This window comes from Nelumbo lutea, chromosome 5 (assembly GCF_056320005.1).
Source record: "Nelumbo lutea isolate HS-2025 chromosome 5, American lotus-T2T, whole genome shotgun sequence".
NCBI classification, from domain to species: Eukaryota; Viridiplantae; Streptophyta; class Magnoliopsida; order Proteales; family Nelumbonaceae; genus Nelumbo; species Nelumbo lutea.
The window spans coordinates 63,767,358-63,792,436 of NC_142688.1; the positions used below are offsets into that span (position 1 = coordinate 63,767,358).

The window sequence follows — 25,079 nt, forward strand, 5'->3', positions numbered from 1 at the left end:
AGGAGATAAGCATCTTTACCACCTCCCTTTTAGGATCTCGGGATCTCCCCCATAAATAGAGATCCTCCTCGTAATGAAATTCATTCAGCAATCAAGTACCTTTGCCATCGATTCTCCGCTTCACCACCCGAGCTTGATGCCCTAACCTGAGATCCAATCCCCTCTAACTCTCTGTCTTTCTCTATCTTTCAAAGAGACCGTTTCCCCAACCTAGCTTTTACCCTACCTACACATCTTTTATCTAAGTTGTACACATGAATAGGTTGCGTTTATGAAAATACAACGGTTAGGAAAAGTCCTAATGATGACCGCCACATCATCAACACCTAATGTCTTCCTCGTCCCTTTAATGGCAACCGAATGCAAAAAGTCACCAAGTGATAAACTACTAATCAATGTTGTGTATTGGCAACAATCACGACTTCCACACACAAAGGGGGCTGAATGCATACTTCACATTTCCTTACTTATCTTTTGATAAATTTCTTCCTGCCATTAGGCAGGGGCACTAAAACTTGCTTACAAACCGGGCATAGAATTGCCTACTAATAGAAAGCAAATTATCAAAAGACAGGAGAGCTGAATCATAGAATGGATGAAAGCTAACCAAAAATGAATATCCAACTCCTATCCGAAGTTACTAATAAGCCAAATGCATGATTGCCTGTTGACTAGTTCCCAACTTGTCAACAGGCAGGGGGGCTAACAAAATGAATTTTTCCTCACCCACAAGAGATATAATCAAAATAGGAATGATCACCAGACCTAATGCAAAAAAATCAGTACACCACTGACCCCCTTGCTATGTAGATCCATCATAGAACCTCAAGGCAAATCTAAGGGGAAAATGCTTATTGGTAAGATTCCACTTTCTAATAAGTAGGGGGCTAATGTAGGTACATAGTAGTCGCTCAAACCATTAGAGCATAGAAGGTGTCGAATCTTGCAATGAGTTCATAACTCATCAGATGTATGCAATGAGTTCATAACTCATTAGATGCCATAACTCATTGCATGATTGCGATGAACCCGTACCCAAAATGGGTTGCGATAATGTCTGGCCAGAGTAAACTTATGATAAGCTTCAGACACCCATGGACTTGCGATGAGTTTTAGACGTGTGATCCCACGATGAGTTTTGCACACACGCGGATTTGTGATGGGATTCAAGGTTATTGCAGAACCGTGACAAGCGTAGGACTACTGCAGACCAGGGATAGATGCTAAAAACACGTGCACCTTTAATTTATGTGTGTGATGTGATGGGCCTAATAAAGACATGCTAGCTAAATAATGACATCATTTGTGCTATGCCGATTAAATGTGTCATGAAAGGAAGTAGCACACGTGGATTATGAGAATCCTCAAATGAAAGGAAAGCTCATCCTTAAGAGATCTCATAAGACACTTGGCAAAATCCTAGTAGTGCTCCTTAATAACCCACAACAAATCCTATATTCCCATTCCTAGTGGGAATCAAACACTTCTAGCTCCTTCCATTCGGGACCTCGGGATCTCTCCCTATAAATGAGAGCCCATCTCATAATGGCTTCATGGATTTAATCATTCTATCCTACCTTCTTATCATCTACATTTGTCCTAGCCTCCAACCTACCTCCTACATCTAGTCTTCCTTTGTCTTTCAAGGAGACCACTCTTGCATAGCCTAACAATCATACTTACAGAAGTTTCGACTAGCTAGGATCTCAACAACCTAGTTTCATCCAATATATCCAAAACATACTTTTGTTGGGACAAAGAGATTTCCCGCCGTGATCGAGCTACATCAATTTCAAGAAAACACTTCAAGGTTCCTAGATCATTAGTTTGAAAGTATTGTGTAGGAACTATTTTAACTCATCAATTCCATGTGTATCATTGCAAGTGAGAACAATATCACCAACATACACTAATAGAATGATTTTCCCAGATTAGAGTCCCTACTAAACACAAAATTATCAACACTGCATTGTTTTATGCCAAAATCTTTCACTACACTACTAAAATGACTGAACCATGCCTGCGATGATTACTTTGGCCCATAGATAGCCTTCTTCAATTGACACACCTTTCTTGACTACTGAGCAACACACCCAGGGGGTTGCTCCATATATACCTCCTCTTGAAGATCACCATGGAGAAAAGAATTTTTAACATCAAGCTGAAATAGGGGCCAATCAAAGTGGGTAGCTAAAGAAATGAGCACTCAAACAAAACCTATTGTAGCCATAGGAGAGAAGGTTTGTAAATAGTCTACACCATAGGTTTGAGTATACCCATTAGTATCAAGTCAAACTTTGAATCACTCAACACTGCCATCTTAATAGTGTTTAACTGAATAAATCCATCGACAACCAACAACCTACTTCCTAGGTGGTAAGGAAGTGAGATCCCAAGTATTATTGGATTGAAGAGCATGAAATTCTTCACCCATTGCCTTCTTCTAGTTAGGAGATGAGAGGGCTCCCTATAGAAAACACTATAGAGAAATAGAGGATAGAAGGGAAGTGAAATGTTGACGTTAAGGAGACATACCGAGAAAGGGATGATCTATGCTAGTACAGTTACCCTTACAAAGAACAATAGGAAGATTAAGATCTAAGGGTGGTGGATTTGTCAATGACAAGACTCTAGTGGCATGTCAGAAGCTGGAATTGGATTAACTACTCGTGACAATTTTGGTTATCTATCACGTCTAGAGTACACTTTATGAATAGATGGTCAAATAGGATCCTCCATAATAGGCAAGGGAATAAAGACATTACCAGAGTCAGAGAGAAGAGAAATAGAAAGAAAAAGTTCATGTCAAGAGAAATAGGGTAAACTCTCAAGGAAGGTAACATCCGAAGGAACAAAAGCTTTCCATAAAATAGGATCATAACAATTGTAACATTTTTTGAGTACAAGAATAACTAAGAAAAACACATATAATAGCCCTAGAGTTAAATTTATCATGGCTTAAACCCAATTTGTGAATAAAACACACATAACCAAACACACAAGGAGGAAGAGAAAGGAGAAGTTGAAGGAAACAATATAGAGAAAGATGACTCATTGTCTAGGATTGAAGAGGGCATACCGTTTATGAGAAAACAAGAGGCGAGAATTGCATCACTACAATAGATTTTAAGGGCTAACATTTGAATCAATCACATGATGATTTTTCCTCTTAGCCACACCATTTTTGCTGAGAATTGATGTATAATACCATGACAGTCAAAATAAGACTAAAAATTATTATGAACGTATTCCTTGGCATTATTAGAACGAAACACTTTAATGCATACACCAAATTGATTCCTTATCTCATCATGAAAAGATAGAAAAATAAACAATTTTGTACGATCCTTCATTAAGTAAATCCATCTCATTTTTGAATAGTCATCAATAAATGATACAAAATATCTGAATCCATTATAAGATGACACCTGACTAGGACCCTAAACATCTAAGTGGACTAAAGAAAAAGAACTCAAGACTCTCTTATCATTCCTAAGGACAAAAAACACTCTCTAATGTTTACTTAACTGGCATGACTCACAATGTAGCTAAGTTATAGACTCCAAAGTTGGGACTTGCTTTTTCAAAACACACTAAGAAGGATGACCAAGAGGACAATGCCACTAATGTGGTGTAAGAGAGGAATGAAGAGCCTCGTGAGGACCATGGTCATCCAAGTAGTATAGTCCTCTAACTTCACGACCACCACCAATTGTCTTCCCCGTCTTGAGATGCTAAAAGACATAGTATGAAGGATAAATTGTCACTAAACAATAAAGAGCTTGAGTAAGCTTACTTACATAAAAGATACTAAAGGGAAACTTGGGAGCATAAAAAGTAGAGTATATACTAAGGGAAAAACAATGAAACACTTTACTAGTACCAATAATAGTAGAAGAAGAACCAATAGCTAAGGTAATGATTTGAGAGGAACATGATGACAAGGATACAAACATATCTGAGGAGCCAGTGATGTGGTTTGAGGCTCTAGAATCAATTACCTAGGGTAAAGGTGAAGAACTAGAAACAAGGCAAGTAGTACCTGACTTCACAACTGTTGTAGTGGCAAAACTAGAAGAGGCAGACTGGTGAAGATTTTCATACTCCTCATGTAAGATTGAGATTGTGTCTTTATCCTTACAAACATTAGAAGTAAGAGCACTTTCAGCCACACTAAGACTCCCAAAGTCACCTTCCACCATTGCATGGTTAGCCAGGAAGATGGAGGGCCATAAAGATCATAACAAAAGTTGTTTGTGCGACCTTCTAGTCCAAAATTTGAGCACTCATGAGCTGAACCACAACCTCTACCACTATGACCACCAATACTTCTTGCACCACCGACCTCTCTACCACCTCCTCGTGCACTTTTGGGCCCACAACCGAAACCCCGCAAATTACCTCCACCTTTACCATGCATATTCCTACCTATAGAACCTCCTTTGGAAACCACCATGGCTAATCTCTTTGAAGGTGGGGGATGATCACTATGTGGATTTGAGACTCTCCCTATGCGGGACAAAACCTCAGACAAGGATGGAAGATCACTACTCCCTAAGATTTGGGCCCACATTAGTTCAAATTCAAACTTCAACCCAGATAAAAGTCTTACCACATTTAGATGTTCTCTTTGTTCTTGTTGGGTCTTCAAATCAGTGGATAGGGGTTGATAAACATTGAGCTCATTTCTTAAGATTTTTAGAGAAGCATAGTATTCTTCAACACTTTTATCCCCTTGTTGAAGAGAAAAATAATCTTAGTATAACTGGTAAATTCTTGTGACAATGTCTTGTCCATATTACGACTGTTTGGCATGGTCCCAAATCTCCTTGGTCGTGTCTAGAAACATAAGGTTCACACTAATGTGTTTCTCCATACTATTCCAAAGGGGCGTCATAGTTTGGGCATTCTCTTGTACCCATTCATTGTACTATTCTGATTCACTTTTCAATGGACCTTCCTTGATGTACTTCAACTTGCCTCTTGCAATGAGACATACCTCAATAGACTTGGCCCATGGGATATAATTAGTACCATTGAGTTTCATCATACTTAATTGAGAAGTCATTGAATTGGATTGCCCAACTATGTAGTTTTAGTGCTACTATTTTGATGAAGCCATGAGTGAGAAGAAATCACTGATTTGTCACCTAGGCAAATTGTCAAGTGTATGCAACTATTGTAACACACCTTTTTCTTTAGGGAAAACACTAAAGATCATCAGCCCTCTACTTTAAAACACTTGGGAAAGATTACACACTTACCACAAGGTGTCACCACACTACAAACCACTACAAAATCACCATATAGTGAGGAACATCTACCTCACAACTTGAAAAGTCACAAGGCTTCCCTCTTCGAACATCCAAATAGAGGGCTTTTAGAAAAACACCACCAACTCTCACAACATTGAAACTCAAGGCATTAAAGACTCTTCTCCAAGTGGGTGATCAGTCCTCTTAAGTCCTTTTCCTCTCCAACAAAGAATAGAGAAGATACTCTATTCCTATGTCACAAAAAGTTGAGATGTGAACAGTGCCATGAACAGTACAATTGACCTCAAGGCTGTGATACCATGTTCCAACTTTAAAAAAGAAAAGAAAAGGTGAATAAAATGATAGGAGAAAGAAAGAGAAGATAAGAAGAGAAAGAGAAGGGAAAGAGAAGAAAAGGAGAAGAAAGGAGGAAGACTAGCAAGGAGAAATCTAATCTTCTCTCCATAGTGGGAATGTAACTGCTTGAGGACAAAATGGGGGAGCCGCCTAGGGAGTCTCGAGGTGCTCCTTCCTTTTCTTTAGTGGTTGTTGCCTCTGCGATCCACTTTCCTATTGTTCTTAATCCACCAACGGTGGATATTCCTTTGAAAGTACCTTCAATCAAGTGGGGAGAACCTGTTGTGCTATTCTCAGAAGAAGATATTGAGAAATCTCTCTCCCCTCTCCAATTCGCATTGGATCGAAATGCTCATATGGTCGCCTTTCCCTTGCGAAAATCAGGGAATTTTTGTTAGGTACTTTCAGACTCCAAAAAGCTATTGTTGTCACTGCATTGGATCCAAGGAATGTGATTCTCAGATTTGAAAGTGAGGAGGAATACCTTAGGGTTTGGCTGCGAGAGGCTGTTTTATCAAGGATTTTCTGCTAAGATTTCTAAAATGGATGCCTGGGTTGGAGTTACGATTGGAACCTTCAGTGGTTCCTCTTTGGATCTCTCTACCAATGTTGCCGATTAATTTGTACAGTGACAGATATTTGTGATCAATTGCGTAGGTAGTAGGGAGAGTCCTAAAAGTGGATCCGACAACTACTCGTTTAACCAAAACAACGATAGCTAGTGTTTGCATGGAGGTTGATCTTTTGAAATAAAACCCTAGTTGTGTTCGGGTTGGGCTCGACAAGGAGGGTTTCTAGTAGAAAATAGTTTATGAGAACCTTCCCAAATATTGCACGTTCTGCTTCAAACATGGTCATAGTTAGGGTGAATGCAAACTGAAACTGAAGAGAACTTTGAAAACAAAGGGAGAAGTCACCAAGACCAAGTCCACTTCAAATTCAAAACCTGTAGATCCTAAACAAGCACCTAGGAAAAAACAAGTTGTGAAACAGGTTTACTAGGAAGTTCATAGAGCTCCTACGACTATTACAGAAAGGAAAGTGACAGAAAATCTAAATACAGAGGAGATCCAGATTCAATAAACTGAATTCCCATAATAGATGACAATTCCTATAGAGGGGGTGCGCAAATCCTTTGCTTCCAAAGACGACATTAGTTTGAAGCCTATTCGATCGATCAATTTGGAGATGGTCGCCTTTTCATCTAGGAAGCCTGACAGGATCTGGATTCTTGAGGATCTATGAAAATCCAAGCTGGAACTAGATGAAAGGCTCTCTCGTCGAGGGCACAATATTGACAACAATTCTGATGTTGAGTTGCTCGACAAAATTACTGAAAGAGCTAAGGGGTCTTCCTGCACCCTATCTGAAGATGAAGCTGGGTTAGAGATGGAGATGAATTGGACACAGGTGGTTCGCAAGAAAGGCCTTGTAAAAAATATGTGCAATGTGAGAATAGTCCAGTCACCAGATCACAGCCTTGCGAAGGTACGATTAGTTCTAGATGTTCTCAATGAATGGTCTATTCTGGGATATAGTAATCCCTCTTTGACTCATTTGATAAGACCTTGCAAGCTGCATAAGTTAGGTGTGGTAGCAATTTCTGAACCCATGATTGGGGATGATACTTTCCATGATTTCCAGGAGACTCAACATGACTAGTTTCATGGTTAATATCAGTAGTAAAATTATTTTGTTTTGTAATAGCTTTTTCTCTATATAGTTGATAAAGGACCTGCATATATTTTAAAAATAAAATATAATTATCATTTGAAAAAAATATAGTTATTACTTATATAAATATGCTAAACAAATAATATTTCACAAAATTAATAAAATAAAAAATTATAATTATAAAAACTAAAATGGACTGAAAATAATAGTTATAGTAACATAGAAAATTTATATATTTATTAAAAATAATATAACGAAAGCATACTTACAATTTATATAAATATATTAAACAAGTAAATTTTGAAAATTGAAATTATATTTAAAATAAAAATTAAAAATAAAGTGATAAAAACTAAAATAGAGTGGTAATTATTTGAAACCATATTGATTATTTGAAAAAATAGGATTAAATACTAAATATATGAATTTTTCCAAGAAATTTAGTAGAATTTAAAAATTATAATTATAAAAACTGAAATAGAGTGGTGATTATAAAACTTTAAATAATTTAATATTTACTTTTTTAGTAATTTAATAAAACTAAAAATTATAGAGTGGTGAAGGAAGAGTGTTAGGTGGGACATGATGAAAGGGATGCATAGGAGGCTGCAGTTACTTGCTAGCCTGGGCATTGTTGTATTTCTGTGATAGTGGAGGTGTGTTAAAATCTTAAGGCCAGATAGATTTTTAAGGAAGTTTGGGTACAACGTAGTAGGGGCCTTTTTCTTAACTTCTGAGGGTGACCTTGTATAGGTTTCTTATCTTTCTCTTCCTTTCCCTGCCTTTTCCTTCAAACCAAACATAACCTTATTAAATGTAGTGAGATACAAATTGTTGCTCATGACCTCAAGCTTGTTATGAGGTGCAAAGAGGTTTCTAGTCTTAGGCAACAATTCATTTTGTTAGAGGAATTCCTTGACTCGTGGGCAGAATTTGTGAAGAAATTCCTGTCCAAATGGTTCACCCTTGAATGGAGGTTGACGATGGTAGACCTGCGCAACACAGTGCAATGTGTCAGAGAAGACCTTTTGGCTTATGTCATTCAGTCTTCGATGAAAATGCGACAGAGAAGAGTTTCGTTGAACAGTGTGTGCAAGGGATGCACCTGGCCTATAGAATTGGCATCGAGAATATTGAAGTTGAGACCTTCAATCAACTATGGAAGTGTGCAGAAAGAACAACATGCACCATTTCAAATACCACACCTTAGTCAGTTTCAGCAGCAAGGGACCTAACCAAGGGCCTTATTATCGTGGTGGCAACCAGAATTGATGGAGTGGTCCACTACCATCAGCCCCTCCCCCTTTTTCCTGCACAAAAAGTGAGGTTATTATGATCATGAACAAGTTGGAAGAAGACCATGTAATCAGCTTGCCACCACCCCCACCTGGAGTTGATCCTAAGAAAGAAAGGCATGGGGGAGGTGGTGCAACTACCACCAATCACCCAACCATGATCTAATGGATTATTTCACCCTCTAGCATCTTTTTCTACAAAAAGTAAAGTTAGATGACTTTGTCAAGAGGAAGCCGACTCAAGTAGAGACCAACCCCCTCCCTGCACATCCCTAAGGGGGTAGTATAAATGTGGTAGGAACGCCAGGGGGTGACCATATAGATATGCTGATCCGACGATTTAAGAAAAGCCCAGATTTGCAATAGTTTCTTAGTAAGCAAGGGGCTAGTGCTACAATGCGGTGGCTTTCCATCAGGGCACTAGTAAAGGCCTTTAGGAGGCTACCCGAACCTCATCACATTCACAAGTACCACGTAGAGTTCACCCCGGATGACATGCTAGCCATAGACCCCCACCACAACCGACCTCTCTACATCATAGCCAAAATAATGGGATATGAAATGCTGTGCTCATTGATTGATCAAGGAAAGCTCCATAAATTTGATCTCCTTTCACACCTTGAAGCTCATGAAGATACAAAAGGAGATTGCTAAAGGGTTGCCTATGGAAGTCATATACTTTAATGGGAACACATTTGTCGCAGAGGGGTCAATTGAGTTGCCAGATTGAGCCATTCTGCATCAACCAAGAGTTCCATGTGATTTTTTGAAGAACATCATATCATGCCTTGTTGGGGTAGCCCCCTAATACTCGGCCTAGCATTGGTCCCATCCACATATCATCAATGCATAAAAGCCAAGCATAGAGGCTGCATTGATAGGATCCTGACCACTTGCGTCCCATTCGATGTAATAGAGACCTACCTCCAGGATGCCATATATTACACAAATCTTGCTGAGGAAGGGGAGACTAGAGTGGCCAACGTAGAAAGTGCCCAATTTCTGAACCCAGCGAGTAAGCCTCCAACAGCCCCAAAAATAAAGAAATGGTCTAGGTGTGTATGGGTGATAGGTGAGTGGTGTGTCCGGAAGCGTGTCGTTAATCACTTTAGAACACCAGTTTCAATATTTATAAATTTATCAATTCTCAAAATAACTACAAAACGTAGTTAGTGGTGAGAAAGGGGTCATATCCACAGGGAAACAAGGGAAAAATTGTTATGTACATCAATCCGGACAAAATAACAAGATTTGATATTGCAGAAACATAAAATTTAATTAACTAAATTGGAATCCATTAAAATAAAATCTAACAATGCTTCAAGTAAAAATTGCAGAAAAATGAATAAATAATAGAAAAAAAAAACTAAATAAAAGATCTGCAACTTAGTCAGAGGTAGTAGTCTCCAGATCTATCCTTTGACCATTGAACTCCTTGAGCTAAGCCTTCCATCTTACCTGGCCAAATTTTAGATCTGTAGAAAGGAAGACAAAAATTAAATTTGATAAAAATAAATTGCATAAATAAAACAAAACCTAGAAATTAAAGATCAGAAAATAAAAACACACATAAAAAGTAAATCTAAAACTATGGGAAACTGGTTGGGATTCGGATCCAGAGGTGGTAGTAGTGGCTAGACGAACTGCAAGCAGGAACCCCTCCTCTTGCCTAGGCATTCTCCTCTTCCTCTACCCTTGAACTTCTCAAGAACAACCTTCCATCTTACTTGGGGGCAGAATCCAACCGAAATTAAATCTAAAAGATTGCCAAAATAAAAATAACATAAAAGAAAATAAAGAAAACGAAAGGGATGGTTAATCAAATCCAGTGGCAGTAGTTGCAGATTGGCTAGACTGCTTGCAGGAACCCCTCTTGACAAGATTTGGGTGAATTTACCCAAGGGCCCTTTGAACTCTTGAAGAAACCTTAGCCTTATGAATTTGGTGAATTGACCAACCCCTCCTCAAGGGCCCCTTGGGTCCTTTTTATAGAGAAGGGTGGACATAACTGGGATTAGAGAGGAAGAGATAGGCAGCTCTTAGGTTTTTGCAAATATATGGGTGCCCTAGGGTTTGAGAATGGAGGATTAGGATTGTTTTAAGGAGATCCAAAGGTTGAAAAGAGAAGGAGAGGGTGCCCAATATTATGTAGGGCTGAGATTTGGGCGCCCAGAATGGAGGGAGCAGATTTGGGCACCTAGAGCTGGAGAAATGTGATTGGTTGGTGTGATGTGGCACCCTAAGGTGATTGGTTAAGGTTTAAGGAATGAGGTGTAAGGCTAGGATGCTATCTAGGGAGAGATCTAAGGGTATAAGGGGCTTCTAAGGCTTGGATGGTTGAGATTAGAGGCTAGGAGAGAATAGAGGGTGGAGATTTGATAGCCTAGGGCGGATAGGGTTTGTTAAAGGTGAAAAGAATGAGTGGGGAGGCACCCTAGGGTTTGCTAAGGAGAGGGGAGTATGTTAATACAGTAGGAGGGGCACCTATCTGGGTTTGGTAGATAGGAGGCGCCCTCTTGTGGTCAGTTTTTTCACAGAAACACCCCTTCTCTCAGCTAGAATTCACACTAGCTTCCCAAAAACTGCATTTCAGCCCTAAAACATTCCCAATTTTCTCCAGGATTTGCATAGAGACTTTTAGAGGCCACAATATTGAATTTAACTAAGAAAATGGCACGTTTTGACTATTCTAAGGCCTAGGTAACCCTAAAATGATGTCTGTTAGGACATCAAAATATAGAGTTACCAGTGAGAACAGGGAAAGCTACTACACAATCGTAGAGGAGTATGAAGACACAACATACCAGCCACAAAGAAAGCCATCCTGGAGGTATGAATTATTTTATTATTGCATAGCTTTCAAAAATTGATCAATCATTGTAATCTACATGTTTCCACAAAAAAGAAAATAAAATCTTACATACTCTAAATCTTATTTCAATCAGAATACACCACTATGAAATCTCTGTGCAAGGATATCGTGATGATCTCTTCGCAAGTAGACTCTAAATAGATAAAAAAAAAATCATCAACCTTGAAGGTACAATATAACATACTTAAACATACAAATAGCAATAAGAAAAATACTAAAGCTACGTCAATAACAGGAACACAACAAAGACATAGTGGAATATTACGATGAAGTCCACACACCTTCTAGGCACATGCAAGACTCTAATGGTGCATTGGAAGAACCCCTAGAAGAAATTAACAAGGCCACGAAAGGAGTAGATAAAAGGCCATTGTATGTGCCAACCAAATTAGATCCTGAGGAAAGAAAGAAGTTGTTGGGATCTCTTAAGAGGTACAAAAACTTTCTTTTCTCCAATGGAAAAACTAGAATACATGATGAACACAATTAAACTATCTTTTTCTCTCATATTGATAGAATTCCAGGATGTCTCCGCTTGGTCATATGACCAGATGCCCGGATTGGACTTATCACTAGTCAAGCACTCACTCTGCATCAATCCTAAGTTCAAACCTTTGAAACAACCATAGAGAGTTTTCAAGCCAAAGATCAAATAGGAGTTGAACGACTCTTGAAAATGGGTTTCATCAAACCAATTGCTCACCCACAATGGTTAGCCAATGTGGTCCCATTCATAAAGAAAAATGGTCAATTAAAGTTAGCACCTAGATCCTAACACACTAGCTCATGACTATTAGTAAAGGACCAACGCACTAACTTTTCCCACCCCTACCTTAGGTGTTGCATCAACTTCAGGGACCTAAACAAGGTCTTCCCAATGATGAATTCCCATTGCCAAACATGGACACTCTTATTGATGCAACGGACGAGAACCAACTGTTCTCCTTCCTAGATGCATACTATGGTTACAATTGGATATACATGGACCCTATGGATGCACCCCACACAACGTTCAGAATGCCAATTGGGAATTTCTACTACAAAATGATACCCTTTGGTTTGAAGAATGTTGGAGCCACATATCAAAGGGAAATGACAAGTGTCTTCCATGATATGATGCACAAGGAAATAGAATGCTTTGTAGACAATATCATAGTGAAGGAAAAGAAAAGAGGGGATCACTCCGACATATTGAGAAAAGTACTCACCAGATGTAGGGCTTTCAACATATGACTCAACCCACTAAAGTGTGCATTCGAAGTATAGTTAGGAAAGTTCTTGGGGTATTGAGTTGACCGTACTAGGATCCACCCAAATGCAAACAATGTGAAAGCAATCCTAGACTTACCACCCCAAGTACTAAGTCACAATCAAAAACCTTCTTAGGGAAAGTCTCCTACCTTAGATGGTTCATCCCTGGTCTAGCACACGTAGCAATGCCTCTAATTAAGTTGACCAAGAAGTCCATAGAATACAAATGGTTAACACAACATCAACATGCTTTTGACCAACTGAAGCAAACACTAGCCAAAGCCCCAACCACATCTCCTCCAAAGAATGACCGAGAATTCTGGGTGTAAATAGCATCAAACTCATAAACCATAGGATGTCTATTAGCCCATGAGAATGATGAGGGCATCGAGTGTTCGATCTATTACACCAATAGAACTCTGAAGCTAACATGAAAGAATTATTCACACATGGAACAATAGTGTATGGCACTAGTCTTCGCTATACAAAAATTCAAACACTACATCTTAGGCTAGAAGGTGAAGTTGATCACAAGAAGTGATCCAATCAAATACTTCATCGACAGACCACCACTCTCTAGAGGACTGGTGAAGTGGATGATGCAGTTGAGTGAATACAACATCGAGTACACCTAGCCCAGGGCAATTAAATGCCAACTAGTCGTAGATCTCCTATATGCCTTCCCCACTAATGATGATTTTCCCATTTCTAAAGAGGTACCTAAAGAACTACCTAAAGAACTCCTCTATAGGAGATAGAGTCACATTGACTTCACCTTCTAGAGAAACACCAGCCTTCTTAATTCAAACAATAATTCCCTTGCTTGCACAACATCATAGAATATGAGGCATTAGTGCTAGGCCTGATAGTAGCAAGGGATATCTGGGGCAAATAAGGTAAAAGTAATAGGGAACTCCAAACTAGTGATGGACAAATGGAAGGCTTTATAACAGTGAAAGAATTGACAATCCTGCCATATAGAACACTGATCCAAAGATTGACCAGAGATCTAGGAGTAAACTATGAGCACCAGAATAGGGCCAAAAATAGGTATGTTGATGCACTAGCCACCTTGGGATGTAAAATACAACCGAGTGAGAGCCCAATCACCATAACAATTCAGATGCAGTGTGAGCCATCAATAGAAAGATTGGGGCATTGGGTTGAGACAAAGGATGATGTCAAAGAAGAAGATTGGAGATATAGATTAATGCAAAAATTAAGTATCCAATGGTAGCGATGCAAGATGGCAAGATTTGTTTAAGGTTTCAATGGTAAATGGGGTGTTATATATTAGAATGGCAGATGGAGTAAGAGCAAGGTGCTTAGAACCCAAGGAAGCATCAATGGTCTTGAATGGAACTCACAAAGCCTATTGTGGAGATGTAACAATGCACTTTATTGGAAGTTGAAAAGGTTGGGATATTATTGGCCTAAGATGAAAGCTGACTCGGCTAAGATACAAAATGACTGTGAGAAATGTATATCAGAGGTAGATAAAAACGAATGCCTCATAGTGGGTGATGTGGATTGGCGAGACATGTACATAGGTTACATCTAGAATGGTATTACACCAGTCGACCCAGTTTTGCGAAGGAAATTTCTAACCAAAGCCAAAAGGTTTTACCTGCAAGATGGAGTGCTATATAGGAAGTCCTACATGGGGAAGCCTCTATGCTGCCTAGCCGGTGAGGAAATAGAAGAAACATTGGATGCAGCCCATAGCTCTGAACCAAACCCACACCAAGGACAAATGGCCTTGCATAACCATATTCTACACTTAGGTTTCTACTGACCAACCATGTTGGAGGATACCGAAAAACATGTATGAAGGTGCCACACATGCCACGTACATGGCTAGCAGATACACTGACATGCCAATGACCTTCACCCCATCATCACACTATGTCCTTTCCACACCTGGGGGTAGACCTGGTATGCAAGATACACCCACCCTCTAGAGGTTATTGCTTCATCATTGTGGCCATAGGTTACTTTACAAAATGGGCAAAGGCCATACATTTGAGAAGGATTTGTGCAGGGGCAGGCAGATGCAACTAATAAGACTTTGTTGAAGATGCTAAGCAAGATAGTAGCCAAAAACCAAAAGGACTAGGTCGATAAGTCGTCTGAAACACTAGGATTATCACACAACAATTAGGAAAAGCACACAGGAAACTCCATATACTCTTTAGTCTATGGCCAAGAAGTTGTCTTACCAGTAGAAATACAAACAGTTGCCACTAGAGTATCTTACGCAATGGGAAAGCGTTTTCAAGTGGATGAGATGAACCAGATGCTTAGCGATAAATTAGAATGTACAGAGGAGGCCAAAGAAAAATCACTACAAAAATAAATTAAATACAAACTCATGGCTTCCAACTTCAACAAACTAGTAAAGCCTAAAAAATTCAAAGAGGGTGATAAGATATGATGAACCTACAATTTATCTATATTTTATGAGGTTTTTGCATGAAATTTTATGATGGTTTAATTAGATTTTGCCCTATTTTAGCTTGATTGCAAGAAAGATTTCAGGGGGAGCCAAATCAACAAAAAGAAGGCAAAAGCAAGAAAAGAAAGCCCAAAATTTATCAAGTTCAGCCCGGCCCAGCCATGAGAGCAAGAGAATTTCATTCGGCCCAAGAAGAGCAAGTGAAACTCTTTGGAAAATCCAAGGGAAGAAGCCTAGCAAGAAGGAAATTTCGGCCCAGCCCATTTTTAGCCCAAATAACAGCCTAGAGTGTAGCCCACTTGAGCTCAAAAGCAAGCTAAATTGTAGCCCAAATAGCAGCCCAAAGGGAGATAGGGGCGGCAACTCCTAGAAGTTTCTTGAAGAGAAGGAGGGAGCACTCTAGAAGGTTCATGAGGGGTGTAATACACCCCATTCTAGAGGCTTCAAGAAGGGGCAAGAGCCCCTTTGAAAAACTATATAAGGAGGCCTCTAGGAGGGGAGAAAGGTGTTCAATTGCTTGAGAGAAAGGCTCTCCCACTCTTAGAGGTTCGGCCACCTTGAGAGAAGAGAAGAGAAGAAGGCTAGGCACAAGGAAGAAGAAGAAGAAGGGCTGAAGGAAGTTCAAGACAAGCAAGCTAGAAGAAGAAGGTGAGTTCGAATTGAGAGTTTGTGATTCAAAGATCTTCTGTAATAAATCATTTGTAGTTTCATTCTCTTTTGATTTGAATTCAGTTTCTTAGTTATATGTTCTTTCTTCTTTCTCCTTGTTTCCATTCTTCCTTGATGTATTTCAGCTTGTAAAATTTCAGTTCAGCAATCTAATTCTTTTTGATTCATTCAAATGGTCATGCATTGTATTTGAAGTTTCTTGAATAGGGGTGTGATTGTAGATTAATTCGGCCAACTAACCTTCAAAACTCATATCTGAATTCTCAGATCTGAGATTGCAAGATCTGAATTGCTTGAAAGAGAATTCAGATCTGCAATTTTCAGATTGGGCGAATTAATCTACAGCTTGGAATTCCTAGAGTGCTTGAGAGAGACTCTAGGAATTCAGATCTACTATTCAAGAACTGAATTGAGTGCAAGGTTAGAGATAACTTGCACAATTCAGTTGGTGATCAATTCAGATTTGAATTGATGCCTTAGAAGTGTTTGAAGAAATGCATGCATGGGGATTAGATTCTTGCTAGAGATAGAAGAACCGTCACTCATGCATAGGATGAACATGCACTTGAGAGAGGCTGTTCATGACCTTGGGGTTTCACCAAACCAAGGCTCAATCATGATTCATTCGAATGATCCAAATTGATAGATTGCTGAATTCTGAGATTGACATTTACTACTTACTCTTCTAACCTGAATTGAAGGCAATTGGACCAATGATTTAGATAGATTTTAATTTAGTATTTCTTAGCTTTCATTAGAGTTTTGATTTATTTGTTGATCAGATAAGAAGTGCTCAATTTAGTATTGGTAATTGTTTCCTAAATCCTCGTGGGAATGATACTTCACTCACTACTTTATTACTTGAACGGCTAGTGCACTTGCTAGTGTCACAATGAGCAACACACATCAAGATATTATAGACAACACTCCATTTAAGACAAGGAAAATTAGTTGGGAAGTTTGCTCCTAACTAGGTCGGACCACATCATCCAAGAAGCTCACCCGACTAGATAGTATGTACTAAAAGATGTAAACACAAATGAATAAGATGAAACAATGAATGGTCATTGTTTGAAGTCATATAATGAATGATATATGTGTAATTCCTGTCTGATTATACTATGTTACTTTTGTAGATGAGATTGATTCCAAACAAATGAATCATACTATGTTCCCTTTGCAATTGTGCAATTCCTCTCTGATTTATCTTGATTTACTAACCATGCTTTGTGCAATGAAATATTCCACGACAACCTCAAGAAGGCCTTGGCAACCCAAGAGTGATGCCATATGCCCTAGCAGCCTTGGGAATGCCTTGGCAACCCTAGGTGCAATGCAATATGCCCTAGAAACCCCAGGATGGCCCTATCAACCCCAGGAGCGATGCCATATGCCTTGACAACCCTGGGAAGGCCCTAGCGACCCCAGGAGCGATGCCATATACCTTAACAACACCAGGAAGGCCCTAGTAACCTCACGTGCAATGCCATATGCCTTGACAACCCTGGTAAGGCCCCGACAACCCCAGGAGCGATGCCATATGCCCCAACAACCTCAAGAAGGCCCTGGCAACCACAGGTGCAATGCCATATGCCTTGGAAACCCTCAGGAAGGCCCTAGCAACCCCAGGAGTGATGTCATATGCCTCGGCAACCCTAGGAAGGCCCTAGCAACCCCAGATGCAATGCCATATGCCCTAGCAACCTAGAGAAGGCCCTAGCAACCCCAGGAGTGATGTTATATGTCCCGACAACCCCGGGAAGGCCCTAGCAACCCCATGTGCAATGTTATATGCCCTGGAAACCCCAAGAAGGCCTTGACAATCCCAAAAGCGATGTCATATGCCCTAACAACCCCATAAAGTCCTTGGCACCACAGGCGCAATGCCACATTCCTTGGGAAATCCAGGAAGGCTACAACAACACTAGGAATGGTGGTATATAGCATATAACCTAGCATTCCAAAGTGTGATGACATAGTTTAACTACAATTGGTAGACCCTGGAACTGCGATGAGCAATTCACATACCTTGGCAACTCTAGGAGCTACTTTGGCGTTGGTTACTAACACCACAAGTGGGAACATAATGTTCCTAATTGCAAACTTGGATAACACTAGGAATAATCAAACAACAATATTCTAGGCAGAGACAAATCAACAACCCGCCATGACTAAGTACATGCACACAATCAGATATCATTTTCTAACTACATATCCCATCAAGAGAATATACACCTGAGACAGATGTTTCACCATATCCCATGATAACTTCGCATATTAGGATCAGCACACATACCCCATTGCAAAGATGGTATTGCAATGCCTTACAAATCGTTTACGAAAATCTTTTCTATCACTTTAGCATCGTCTAGTTATTAACAACACCAATTAAACACTTTGGTGCTCTAAAGGTTCCAGGCTCACAATTAAGACACACAATTAAGGCCAATGGGGACTCAGGACGCAACTTAGGGGATGATCACCCTAAAACGAAACTTATTAAGTCACCCATGAGTCTACTAATGATATATACTACACTTAACACAACCCACAACAACAAAAGCCCATCACGTATAGCCCAAGCGGATAACAACCGTGACAAAAATCAAAAAGGAAATATTCTAATCATCAAACCATTCCTTCCTCATTAACAATATTTTCTCTAAGCTTTGCTGCTGCGTCTGAATTTCGATAATCTCTTGCTCCTCCTCCCGAAGTTGCGATAGCACTTTCTGCTGCCGAGTAGTCTCATCAAGTAGGGCCTCCAACTTCTCCTCAGTCTTAGAGATATACGCTTAGAGAACCTTCAAACGGTTATGGAGATCATCAGAGGCTTGTATAGTTAACGGTCTAGATTCTTTATATCCCGCCTTCCAAAAACATGTGCCACACAAACCATCCGCTCTTTAATCCGCTCCATATTGAAGCCCATCGTAGCAAATGACATGCATGTCTTCAACCATCGGGCAAACCGAGACCATGAGAGCTCGTCTATTGGACGGGACTTGATCGAGTTCATCATACCTGCTATAGTGTTCAAAGAGGCACTCATAACCATAGGTGGGAATTTAGTAGAGGGCAACCACCTCTTCTGAATGACCAGCAACACCCTTTTAGAAACATTGTGTGACATGACATACTGCTCCCGCTTACAAACCCCTTGAACGATGACAGGATCAAACATTGAGAACCCAAGGCACAAGTTCCTCCCTCTTATAATGGTCTTTCAGTTCCTGGCGCACCACCCCTGCAAGCTCTTCAACAAGAGTTAAATCCCCGGACTGCAAAGCCAAATCGGCAACATCCACCTGAACCGACTTAGATGTAACTTCAGTATGTTCAGGACGGTTTACTAGAACTTCAAATGATGATAGCTGAACAACAGAGACATCCCCATGGACATTAGATGCCACATGCTCTGCAGGGGAAGTTTCCTAGCTACATTTAGACTCACCTACAATAGGTGCATCCACAGTCTCACTGGCTACAAGACCCCTGGGGGGTTCCCTTGATATTGCAACAATGGCTTCAGCATTCACACTAACGTCAGTAGGCATGGCATCCTCGTCACAAGCGATGATTTCCTAATGAACACCTCAGCCAATGTCTTGAACACTCGCTCTTCGACAAGAGGCTCAAGAGACTTCAAATCTTCGATTAAATGCCTAATGGTAGGTGCCACAGGCTCGCTAGCCAAGTTGATATCGAACACTCCCTGTGGCAAAATGAGCAGGGCATCACGAACATAAACAAAACAATATAGAAAAAGATTGAACACACAATATGCTTACACACACCTCTTTATCCACAACGCTTTCAAACGACACTTGTGAGGCGACAACCACAGGGGGATCCTCCCCAACCTCTACCTATTTCAACACGAATGACTATAACTATACATTTAGTCAAAGAATAAAAGAAAATACTAATCGAATTATGAATTGAATCAAATATCAAGTACACTTACCAATTCAGAAGCCTTTGGCTCCTTTCTCCAAACACAGGGATCCATCTTCTTCACCTGCCCACCGGTGACGAGAACTTCCACAATAGCAGCCGATGTAATAGGAACCGCCAACTGCACCGACTCTGTGTCATTGTTCTCCCGCACTTTAGGCGTAGAATCAGGAATATCCTAAGCAACATTTATGGAATGTTCCCTTGCAATTCCTTCATTAGCAACAACCCGTACCTTTGCTTGGGGCACCCTCATGTCAGACACGACCACCGAATCATCGATGAGCCTCGCTATCGATGGAAAAAAGGAATGAGAAATCCTATCTATCCTATGCTTCTTATGTACAACAAGGTGACTGCTCTCACCCTGCTCAACCGTAGGTCGCTTGCCCTTGTGGTCAGCACCCAGAGAACACTGCTCTTCCACAAACACCTAGGTTACCCGGGGACCACCAACCTCCAAAAGGAATTCTCCACCTTGCTCAGCTGCATGGCCCGGTGGTAAGGCCATCACATGTCGTGCGCGGGGCTCGGTCACCATGAACATCTGTAGCCTGCCAAGAAGGGCACATAAATAGCTCAGGCGAATGGAACCATGAACCTCCACACGTCTAAAGCTGACTAGTGGAAAATGAGTAACACTAGGAAATTCCGGGCTGTGATGACGCTGCCAAAAAGCATCATCGCCTCCTAACCTCAAAAACTGTGAACCCATATCATCATATCCAAATTGGCAGAGGAAACGATTAGGGCAATATGCCGTAACTTGTGGCTCTCCGGCACAATCGAAATAGGCAACCAGAGCAGGCCACATAATTAGGCACACAGCACGAACAACAGGGTTCTCAGCATCCACAACACATTGCTGGTCACCACCCTCGGGGACGTTAACTCTGACACAGAAAGGCATAGCGTGGTAGACTGGCTGAGCATATGGACGAGTAATAAAACGGTCCAACGAAGAAAACTTCAGTTCAATCTCAGCAACCCCAAACTGCCTCTCCCTCTTGGCATTGAGCCACTGTTTCCCACGACACACATCGAGGGAGACATCCTCAATTCTGTCACCCCCCACAGTCACCATGCTAATTGACAGTCGTGATAGTCAGCAGGAAATGATGCTCAATTGAAAACACTCACAAAAAAAAAAAAAGGAATGGGGAGAAGATGTAATAGGAGTGGCGCTTGCAGCTTGGGTCCATGGTCCAGTGGACTGTCTCATCCATTTTGTCGTATAGATAGCCAAGGAACATGGAGGCCAATGGAAGCTAATGTCTGCAGGTCGGTAGAACGGAAAAAGGAACTAACACGGTGTGAAAGCTGTAATTGGGATTACTAGGGAATATAAACCATGCCGCAATGTAGAGGATAAATGCTGCAAGGTGGCACCGGTTGTTGGCCTTTCAGACCATAACATCAGGCGAACTCTTGCCCTTGAACTAGAAGGCAATCCAGGCATCAAGAGGCCACTTCCCACGAGTAGTTGATTCTCGATAAATGCCTTGAAAATACTGATATCCTCCACCAACTCTGTGTACAACTCGGACAAATTGCTGGGGATAGACTCAGCATATTGGAGATGGTGGGTGGAAATAGCATCACCCAAAGGAAGCACGAGTAGGGCAGAAACATCCTCTACAGTGACGCCAAAAGCACCGACGAATGTATGCGCCCGACAGCACCAGTGGGAGAGGAGTAGCATCATGTAACTAAGCCCTTCTTTGCCAGGGAGGTCAATCCACAAACCTCAATATCCCAGTGCTATGGAGAAACCAACAGTACATGGGGTTCTCCGGTATGAAATGCACCCACGTCGAGAAATTCACTAGAGATTTGCATCTGTCTTTGGTTTGTGGCACCTAAAAGAAATGGTGTGCTCCATACGACCGTACAAAAACAATCATCTCCTTCGCCTCCATGGCATCATATTTGTTATCCTTCCCCTGGATTGCAGCATCGGGGGCCAAAAACTCTTCCTGCCATCAGCCACCTTAGCAAATTCGTACATTGAAAGAAGCTTCGTGGTGTCAATGTCCCTTACAAAATCAAGGAAGGGACAGTCAAACTTCATGACCTTCTTCTGTCCACTGGGAGCCATTGGTAGAAAAGAGGGACAAAAAAACGAAAGGAAGCAGGAAAACAAAACAAGGTGAAACAACAATGCCAAAGCAGACACAACAATAGACCAAATGTCATTCCTTTTATAGAAACCCCACAAGGGTCTGGCAGCACAAACAGCATTGTGGGAGACTAAAGGGAATGATTATCAGTCACCCGCCGATGCACAACCAAGAAACTGGCTATTACAATTACACTGCTGCCCTTATGAAAGGGTGGGACACCCAACAGACAGATTTAAATCAATGATGTAGCTGCCAATTCAATTAGATAACCACCAATCCCGATAAGCATGTGACCTGTTAATTATGAATGCAAATCGATAACTATATGTGAAGCATGGAAAATAACATGCCACACACATAACGGATAACCCTCCACCATAATGTAGCAACACTAAAAATGGAGAGGGAAAGACCACCCTCCACATGCTAATATACACAAACATCTAGGAACTGAGCATGCCCACTAATGCACATGGTGTTGAGAAACCCGCCAAAAGGCTCAAACATTTCCCAACAGAAAGTGCTTTTCCAAAAGATAGAGGGGCTGAAAATCTAATCACACGCTAGAGTTGTCTCTTGACAAAGCACTTTCCATTGAGAAATAGGGGGCTGAAAATCAAACCCTAACCTAAAAATATCTTTTGACAAAATACTTCCTATAGAGAAACAAGGGGGCTCTGAGTTTTGCCAGATGATCAAATCATTAAAATGTTTCTCGATAGAAAGCACTTTGTCAAAAGATAGGGACAGAGTATATATAATCAATCAACCCCAGTAGCTAGAACAGCCGATACCGAAATCCTTAGATAAAAAGCAACAACCGAGTGGAGGATGTACTCCAAATAACAGCCCCCATACACATTGCCCAAACAATACCAGAATACATCAAGGATAGAAAATGCTTATTGATAAGCTCTCAGTTACCAATAAGTAGGGGGTATAATAATCTACCCAAATTAATAGCATATCACCAGCCATGTGCCATTTCCAAAAATGAGGATGCTCGCACAGACCAACCAAATGAGTGCATGTTCCCTGCCAGGAAACCCTCAGTTGAAAGCCATGAGGGGCTGCAAAACCAGAAATAGTGACACCCATGACTTTCCACAAAACCCCTCTAGTCTTAAAACAATGAACCAACAATGCAATAACCCCATAACTCAAAACAAATTCTTTATGCTGCTATAGACTACCAAACCTAATCAATGACACAAATGCTTATTGATAAGCTCACACTTACCAATAAGCAGGGGCTAATTGTAGGTATATGTTGTTCACCATGACTACAATGGCATAGAAGGTACTAAACCAATGATACAAAAACATCTGTGATGAGTTCACAACTTGGCATAGATTTGTGATGAGCTCATAGCATGTACACACTTGTGATGAGCTCAAAGCATGCACAAACTTGCTATGAGCGTAAAGCCATCGTGAGCCACAATACCGATGACAAACTCGAGGTTTCCATGAACCTGCAATGAGCCTAAAGCCATCGCGAGCTTGCAATGCGCTCAGAGCCATTGAAAATCGGTGACAAACGAAAATACAACAACTAGCCAATGTCTTTTGTGATAGGACACTGGGTAGGATTAAGAAAGACATGTAAGACTATCACTGACATCATCCATGCCCCGTAAGTATAGGAAACTTGCAAAAGGAAGTAGAATACGTGTATTACGAGAATCCTCAAATGAAAGGAAACCTCATCCTAGAGAGATCATATAAGACACATGGTGAACCCCTTGTAGTGTCCCCTAGACAACTGACACCGAATTGAAGATTCCCTTTCTAAATGGGAATCAAACTCTTTTGGATCATCCCTTTCTAGACATTAGGATCTTTCCCTATAAAAGGAAGCATGGAACATAATGAACACATGACTCTATCAATAGAAGTCCTTATCCTATTCTTGCTTCCAACCTTCCTTCATTTTTCAAGGAGACCACTACACTTAGCCTCACTACACCACTCACAGGACCCTCACCTAAGGCAAGCATTTGCTCCCCTAGAAGGTAGTGAGGTGGGGAGGAAGGGACAAGGTGGGAGGAGAAAGGCAAAGGAGGTTAGGGGTGAGGGTGCTATCTCCCCAACACAAAAGAAGAAAAGGAAGGGGGAGGGTGAAAGGCCTAGGTGGGTTTAGACTACTAAGCCCAAAATTCCTCTTTTGCCAAAGAGGAAGGTGCCCTCTAGGGAAAAGACTATACCAAAGATGAGGGCTCTTGATGTTGGGAGCACCTCTTCTTCAAAGACGAAAGTGCTTCTAATGTTCTTATCAATACATAAAGAGCTAGACTAAAATTTGTGGAAATACTATCCTCTAGCGATGAAGAAAGGGGAGTTGAGGCCAGCCCCACAACTATGGCTAGAGGTGTAAATTGGTCTATGTTGGGCTAGCATGGCACTTCCCACATGCAGACTATGCAATGCCATGCTACACTCCCTTGTGATAATTTAGGGTGTTGGCTTGGCATGGCCCATGGTCCATGTCATGTCATGTTGAATCGCGGGCCTGGGCCATGCCGGGCTAGGCTACATGTTGGACCTTGGGCCTAGGCCAGTCTATTTTTTTATGGTTTTTTTAACATTTTGATTTTTTTTTATTTTTTTGTTAACTAAAACTAATATACTTAACTTTCAATTGGGAATAAGTTGGAAAAAAATATAACAAAGAAATGAAAAAGTACCTAACAAAATACAAAATGGACAATAAATTGAAGAAAATAGGAATTTTATTTCATTTAAAATTGAACAATACAATGGTTAATGGATGAATGAAATATGGAATATGGAATAAAATATAAAAAATATAATACAATTACATTATTGAAAAAATAACAAATAATTTAAATAAAATAAAAAAAACAAAATTCATAATAATTAAAAAAAAAATACCACATAATGATTGAGCACACAAAAAATATTGACCAGAATTTTTCTTTAAGTTCCACTTGCATCTCCATCGACTTGACTTTGGTCATCTTCTTTAGGTGAAACATCAGTTGTAGTGTCATTCCCTCCTTTATCTTGTAATTTATCCTCAGCATCCAACAAATCTTTAAAGCAGATGCACATCTCCAAACTTTTATCATTCATACAACTTCTCTTGTTGTCCAACACCCTAATACTTGCACTAAAAGAAGACTCATGTGGAACTCTAGAAGATAATGT

General features: G+C 40.5%; 1 long non-coding RNA gene across 2 annotated transcripts; it reads right to left on the bottom strand.

The window, feature by feature from the left end:
- Positions 1 to 18,381: 18,381 nt before the first annotated feature.
- LOC148852725 (uncharacterized) lies at positions 18,382 to 20,096 on the bottom strand. 2 transcript variants are annotated; one of them, XR_016098719.1, is made up of 3 exons: positions 19,796 to 20,096; positions 19,626 to 19,697; positions 18,382 to 19,543 (listed from the first exon to the last, which is right to left on the bottom strand). It is a non-coding gene; the product is annotated as an uncharacterized LOC148852725 (long non-coding RNA). The 2 variants fall into 2 exon arrangements; XR_016098720.1 differs by having other exon boundaries at positions 19,626 to 19,715.
- Positions 20,097 to 25,079: the final 4,983 nt, after the last annotated feature.